Here is an 8,151-nt window from a genome sequence, read left to right as displayed (position 1 = left end):
CGTATTGCTGCAAATAAAGAGCTTATTCCAGGGGGTACTTTTTCAGTTAGAAGTTAAACTATACCATAAATGGAAACGTTTATGCTAATGTCTGTACATGTTACCATGGGAGAGGATCTGGATACAGTTGTTTTCCACTGGAAAAATGTCCCATACATTTTGCAGGTTATTATTTCATACTGCTATCTAATTGCCTTGCTGTGCAATTTCCTTGTTCTATCCCTATCAGTTAGTGTGAGATTTCTCAGGAGTCTAATCTTTCTCCCATTGAAGAAGGGGTCTGTTTTGCCATTGACTTCAATCAGGGCAGAACTGAATTATAAACTCACCAGGAATACAACGAACAGAGCTAGCCTTGCTGTGATTCATGCTCCTGCTCAAGCAGTGCCCCATCAGCCCTTCCTTGTTTTGCCCTTTGGGGAAGGGGCAGGAAGAAACCTGATCTATGATCCTCTTCTCTGTGTGGTGTAATCTGTAGCACCTTCCGTGACTGCCTGGTTCACAAAAAGGCTCTGTGAGGTATAGGCAGGATTTAGTCAATGAGCTAGGAGCCAGAGAGAACTATGGGGTCCTAACCAATGGTACCCAGTCCCTTTATATTCAATACAATTGAGTCCAATTCATTCTCTGCCCCAAAGGACACACTGCACTCTACCACTGTGTCCTCTATCCTTAGGGACAGATAGCAAAAGCTCATCTCCTGCCTACATACTTCCTAGTCTATTGCAGACCCATTTCCCATTCTTCACCCTAGTTACACAAGCTCTGACACATGCACATTGATATACATTTCCCCTTTGCTTCCCTCTCCAGCCCTGCAACTCTTTAAGTTCTCATCCCATCCTCCAGATCTAAACACACATGGTACCACTCAGGCCTGTAATCCTCAGATGCAGATACTGCCACAGATTGGGTACCCCTAATTACTAGGAACTGCAGAAGAGTTCTCTGGGTCTAATGTTTGTAAGTGGCAGTACTAGCTGCCTTTTTGTTTGTGTTTGTACAGCACCTGGTATACCAGGATTTGATCCATGTCTAGGGCTTGTAGGCCCTACAATTATACAGATAATAAACAATAGTAAAAGCAGTGGGAAGCAGACTCATCTGAGACCAGACTCTGCTCCAACTTTTGACCAAATTGGAGTAGTAATGAGTAGCTACTCAAACTATCCCACAATGGACACAAAAGAATGTCTATGCAGACCTAACTCAATCATGTCTGAGGTCTCAAGTCAGAAGAGCCTGTCCCTGTCTTATAAAATCAGGGCCATGTTTATAGTCATTGTTCCCTCTCATTTGTTCCCTCTCCGACCAGAATGAGTTTTCTTGTGAGCTCCAATGTGAAGGTGCTGTGTGATGCATCATTTTCATATCATTGCACACAGCAAAATTCATGTGGCGGGAGGGATGCCAAAGGGTTTGTTTGGAGTGTGGGAGAGGGCTCAAGGCTGGGGCAGACGGTTAGGGTGCAGGAGGGTGTGGGCTGCAAGATGGAGCTGGGATTGAGGGGTTCAGGGCTGGGACAGAGGGTTGGGGTGCAAAGGCTCTGGCTGGTGCTGAAGGCTCTGGGAAGGGGCTGGGGTTGATGAGTTTGGAGACAGGACAAGGGATCCAGCTTTGAGATGGGACTCAAGACTGGGGGCTTTGGGATGCAGGAGGATGCTCTGGGATGGGTGACAGGCTTACCTGTGTGGCTCCCTGCTGGGCTGGCAAAAAGGGTCCTCTTTCTCCCGGCCACAGCAGCTCCATGCTGAGGCCAGTAGGGAGTGGGATCCTCTTCTCTGGCTGCAGCAGCTCCATGCTGGAGCTGATAGTGATGAGGTCTCCTTCCTGCTAGCCATGGCAGCTTCAGGACTTGGGGAGAGAGATCCCCGGTATGGTGCTCAATGGGACGCTGCCATGGGTGGCAGGTATAAGCCTTCCCAAACTGCCAGGCATTGTTCCACCCACATTGTGCCCTAGAATGCCTGCTGCTTCAACACGGCTGCCGGCAGGAGCCATGCTGAAGCAGAAGGTGTTCTGAAAGCGGAGTGTTGCTGCCCCAGGGTTTCGCCATGCTGAGGCGAGAGATGCTGGGGCAATGAGCCCTCCCTGTGCTCCGGGGCCTGGAAGGCTTGGGTTACGCACCACCCACTCCGTGTTCCAGGGTCAAGCCGCTCACCCTCCCTGTGCTCCAGGGCAGGGAGACTCCCATGGGGAGCTGAAGGCTTGCTCGTATGGTGGGGGGGAGGGGGCTTGGCTCCCAAGAGAAGTGGAGGCTTGCCTCCTCCAGCCCTATGTTCATCTGCTACTGCCTATGGAAGCTGCACATGCACGGGGCTTAGGGAGAATTTGTATAAGCATATAGCTCCTCTACCTGAATGGGCCTCTTTCACTGGCTTTCAATAGTAAGGGTGCAAGAAAGGGAACAGAATCCAAGCTGTTCATTTTGCTCATTCTCCAACTGCTCAAGGTTCCCGCAGGGGTAACACACATTGCATTGCTCTTGGTGTTGCTCAGTGCTTTTCATGTAAACTCCGTTTAAATGTGAACTTTAATTAGCTTTCAGTTCTACGTCAGCCAGAACCATGTGTTAATTAAAGGCCTAGAGCAAAGCTATATTTAAAGGGCTCATAACTCTCCCCATAGTGCTTGGGCAACAATCAGCTCAACGTGCAGGTGGTTGGGTCTGCACATTTCAGGCAGAAACTGTTTTCTGTTGCACTGTGCAGCGTGATTTTTTTTCTAATAGTCTAATACAAATGTTTGCTCGCTGGATGATGTTTCAGTGTCAGAACCTAGACAGATGGATTCACATGGGAGTTGGTCTAATATCCTTTGATTAACTCCCTCTGCCCTTTCTAGCCAAATTAAGGAACAGGATGAATTCAAAGAGAATGTGCAAGCAACCATGTTAATTCAAGTTTTAAAATGCAGCATACATTCACATTTGTCTGCTTGCTAGAATAGTTAAGCTTATGGTTCTCTATTGACTATTCGATTCTTTTCCTTTTGGCAAAAGCATGAAACTTGAAATTAAGCTAATAGAGACTCTCTGTTGACCTTCTGGGTTCCCTGCTGTTAATTAAATGCTGGATTGTGGCTCCTGGCCCTGGTTCTGCACTCAAGGTGATAGGGCGGGGCAAAGTCCTATGACAAAGTGCCAGCTTGAGTTTAGAGAGCAAGCACTGGCAGGCAGAGCAAAGCCTTGATTGCTGGCGCACGCAGTCCACCTTTCCTGGCTGCCAATTCGCCTCCTTCTCCCAAGTGCTGGTACTGGCTCTTTTATGTTCTCCAAATGCCTTGGCTGGTTCCTCTCCAAGCTGCTGTCAGAGGCTAGGAGGAGATTTGCATACGATCAGCAAGACTATTTTCTAGCCTAGATTTAGCAAGCTGATTGGGAGCAGTGACTTCACTGACATTGGTGTGCCCCACATCATGCACTAGAATGTAAACAGGCCCTGGAAGCAAGCTTGTATAAGTGGAGGGGCACCAGTGCTGTGTATAGTTGTATCCGTGCTCTGTGACTTATGCAGTCTTTTAACTCCCTCTCTGTAAAACAGAAAATGTGGTGAGAGTAGCTACTGAACCTGTCATGCTCACAGACTCATTCTATCCTCATTGGCAGGGCGGCCTTTCCTAGAGGAGGCCCCTGGAGGGTGATTTGCCTCTGCAGCCTTTGAAAACTCACTCAGCCAAGTGTCAATGTCAATGGCCCATCTCTGTCTCTTCTCATCCTACTCCACTTTCTCTTTTTTATTTATCAACCTTCATAGTGTCACTCTCCCCTTTCTGCATTGCTGCTTATGCTCCTCTGCTACCAACCCTGCAAACCAACTGCTAAAATGGGTATCTTCTGCCATGTGTAGCCACCCAAAATGAGTCCTGCCCATAAGCCCCAAAATAATTTCCATTTCTGCTCATCTAAACAAAGCTCGGCTCGCCTGAAAATTTACGAAAAGTGGCTAGAAACAAGACATGAAGGTAGCAAATGAAAATTGGAATATTTCTCCCCCATTATTCATCCATCTCCTACAGCTATGAGCTACTTCTTCGCAACTGCAATACTTTAAAGGGTCTGAGAAGAGACTACAGATATCTGTAGAGGGAAAACATCAATGAGAAATGAGATCTGGCATAACTCACAGAGGTATAAATAGAAGTAATGGGATCAAAGTAAGAAAGGTAACATCTAGGCTGAGTTATCAGGAAAACCTTTGACTGAAAATAATCTCCCGAGGGAAGTGGTAGATATCCTGGCACTTGGCACAATTAAAACTAAACTGAGCACAACTCTGTTAAGCTACAGATGGTAGGGAGCAATCCCGCAGTAGGATGGAATAAAAATAGATGGTCTATGCTGCTACAAAAGAGGAAGAGGCATAGAGAGTGGCTGGCACGGGATTGCTGGGGGAGGGGGTGTTGTTCAGTTCTGGATGAACTTCCCTGTGCTTACAAGTGAAACTATGGATATAAATCCCAAAGTCTTTTAGGGGATCTTTGAACCAAACAAATCCCTATATTCCTCACCACTGTTTTTGTGCCAATTCAAGTGGTCCCTCAGAGAGCAGAAACCGTTTCAGGTGCTGTGTATTCTGAACAAAGGATGTGTTTCCCATGGCGGAGTGTGTGCAGCACAACCATGAAAGGGGATCACAGTCACATCAGTCTATGTTCTCAGCATGTTCAGCACAGAAGGAATATGATTCTAACCCACATTAAAAATCAACCTGGGTTTGTTTGCTTTCTGTGGTCACCTGCATATGAATGCACCCATTTCCATCAGCTTAATAAGATGGGGGGTAGGAATATCCTAGCAATGGTACTGTATTTTTTTTCTTTTCAAAAGAACATGCTAAGCAAACAAAATTGACTTACACTAAACTTAGTTTCAAGATTTTAACTACAACATAAAAATAATAGAACTGCAAACTATTTGCTTAATATTTTAAATCTCATCCTTAACAAAGGTATCAAATACATCCAGTGAGAACAAAACTCATGCACAGAAATCTGGTTCCTACATGACTCAGTTTAAATTTAAAATACAGAATAAAAGATTCATCCTCCCCAGTAATCAACTTTCATTCCAAGGAAGGAAAAGAAAATAGATCCCTTGCCTAGGTCTCTAGGGGTACATCTATACTGCAGAGCTATTTTGGGATACCGGAAGTATCTCAAAATAGATATTCCACATCTATTGAAGCAGACTGTTATTTCAAAATAGACGTCGAAATAACAGGTGGCTTATTCCGACATCCCATAACCCTCATTCCCAAAGGTTAAGTGGCATTTCAGAATAGCGAGTTATTTCAAAATCTGGCGCTGCCTCTACAGCACCGAATTATAAAATAAGCTATCTCAAATACATATTTGAAATATGTAGCACAAATTGCATAGCTTATTTTGAGTTATGGGTGCTGTTAGATGCACCCATAGAGGGCAGAATTTCTGGGGGAAAACACAGTGGCAAACTTTGTAAAGCAAACCTCCTCCTCACAAAAAACCCCCCACCAAGACCTGAGTTTTCAAATGTTTGTGTGTTTGCAAGTTTCATGAGCTTAAAATGTAGTGCTCATTTTTTCAGGCTGGGAGCAGCAATGTGGGTGGCTGCTCTGGTCTTTCAACCACAGCAGGTGCAGGAAAGCAAGATGTTACATGACTTAGGTCTGCACCAAGGAAAACATAGCACAGAATGCCAAACCATAATGAACCCAATGCATTTGTTTACTTCAGAAGCTACACTGAGCATATGCAATATCGGATTTGCAGGCACTCCGTAGTGCATTGGGCCCACAAGAGGACTGGAAATTCTCATGGATGTTGGCATACATCTGTCAGACGGAGGCACTAATGTACAGCTATTGCAAGTACAAACATGAAATGGCAGGTATTTGTGTTAACAGCCACTGTGGTTGGGTGGGGGTGACCAAGCTAGTTGCTGGCAAACTCTGTCAGTTTCCAGTGCAGTTCAGAGCAAAAAAGTGAACAATTCTCAGAGGCAAAAGACCTGGGATTTTGTTGATGGGCCTATGCTTGTAGTCTTTGCAGTCTGAGGTCCTCACCATGCTGCATCCTCTTTCCACCTCCCAGGGGTTTGCATGTACGCAGATCCCTTCGGCTTAATTATGAGCAAAGCTGCGTTATGGAGTGCTAAGATGGCTTAAGAGACCCTCTAGTTCCCCACTGCCACCTGCCTGCATTATTAGACCTTTTACAGATGGAAAGCTGACAATAGCAGACTGGCGCTCCACCACGTGCTGGGAGGGCAGGCAGGGATGGGGGTGTGCAGCAGGCACACACAAGTTAGATAACAAACATCAAAGAATTTTCCTGGCAGATTGTAATATGATATGACTTTATTTTTTAGAATCCAGAACAGTGAGGCACAAGTAATCCAAAAAGACTAAGCCAGCTGTTCTAAGGAAGAAACACACAACTTACCCCACCTTGTTCTTTGCAGACTGACCACACACTTCCCCACAGTTCACCCAAACTAAGAAACAGGAGCAGGAAACCTCCCACCCATTCACTCATCCCCTCTCTTGAGTTTAAAGTGATAGCTTGCAATTTTAATACAGTCCTTAATATGCCACATGGGCACATTCCCAATACCTTGCTTGGAACAACTGTGCTGGGTCAAGTGGGAAATGAACTGTTCCAGGAAAAAGGCTAGTGTAGCTTACCACTCCCATGGAGCACTGAAGAAGCAGGGCTTGTGTCACAGTTTGGTCCCTGCTCTGCTTCTTGGGAAGGTACAGCTATGCATTGTCCATTGGACCAAATTGCAAGGTGCCAAGCCAGCCCATGTGAGCACTTGTTTTAGAGCAATAATTTATTCCTTGATTTACTTTTGCATATGGAAGTTAGTAGATAATAGCAAATTCCACATGGTGCAAACACATTCAGCAGGTTCTGCTTTTGCAAAGATGCTACTGGTAAGTGTTATTTCTGATGGAGGGACGGAGGTTTTTCTTCTGATGGATTAACTTCTATTGTTACAGTGGATATGCCTATGGCTACAGACTTGGTATCATGTAGCACATGTTTATTTAGTCTAGCATGGTGAGGATTCTGATAGTTTGGACTAGAATGGAAATAATCTGAAAATCATTTTAAAAAATGAAGTTACTGAATTATAGTACTTGAGCCAAAAAATGCAGATGTCAGCTTTGAACCAATGCCAGAGAATGTCACGCACGAAGGTGAAAGTAGTGAATCTAATTTTTTGAAAAGACAATACAATCATCTGTTTCCAAGCTTTCTCTGTGTTAATTCCAATTTCATCCAACATTTCAATGTGTTTGGAACTGATCAACACCTTAATTTTCCCTATTTGTCTTCTTAAATTCACTTTATTTAAGAAATAGAAGACAAATCCTTTAAAAATTCTACACCGTAATTTCCACATTGACTCAAGTCAGGGGTCCCTCTAGTCCAGGAAAGAAATCTATTTCTGACTGCGGTTTGCTGTTTCTGGAGAGGTAGGGGACCCCTACTATCTTTATAAAGGGCAAATTTTTAATGGGGAAGTTTTTTCTCATCCCATCTCATCTCAGTTGGTGACTGAAGGCTATGTCTACACTACAAAGAAAAGTCAGGAAAAGATAAATAAATTGAGAACTGCAATTTGTGTATCTTTTTCCATTTTTCTTCAAAAAGAGGCTTTTCTGACATTTGGCCTGTTTACATGGGGCCAAATGTTTTTAAAAAAACACACCCTCTTTCAGAACATCTCTTGTTCCTTGTAAAACGAGGTTTACGGAGATGCCAAAAAAATGTGTTTTTCAGAAAAGCAGACACGTTCGTTGGACGCAGCAGAGCTTTTCCAGGATACCGCCAGTATCCCAGAAAATCTCTGTAGTCTAGACATACCCTGGGTCTTAAAGTTTTTCTACAGCTTTATGCTCTTTTGTGTAAATGTTTCTGACACTCTTACTATACATGCAAATATAGTCTGGGTTATCAAACCACCACTCCCGTCTTTATTGACATGTGTGTTTAAAAACTTGCATCTTCTATGTCACACACAAGAAGAGTTGTTAATAATAATAATAATTAATAATAAATAATTAATTAATTTAGAGACCGGGCCTCAACTGGTATAAATTGGGGTAGTTCTGTTGACTGTATTTAATTCAGTAAAATCCTCACTGGTTCCTCCTCTTCCCA

Source organism: Pelodiscus sinensis, chromosome 1 (assembly GCF_049634645.1).
Source record: "Pelodiscus sinensis isolate JC-2024 chromosome 1, ASM4963464v1, whole genome shotgun sequence".
In the NCBI taxonomy this organism is placed as follows: domain Eukaryota; kingdom Metazoa; phylum Chordata; order Testudines; family Trionychidae; genus Pelodiscus; species Pelodiscus sinensis.
The sequence above is the reverse complement of the archived record's forward strand: the minus strand, read 5'-3'. Positions refer to the sequence as shown.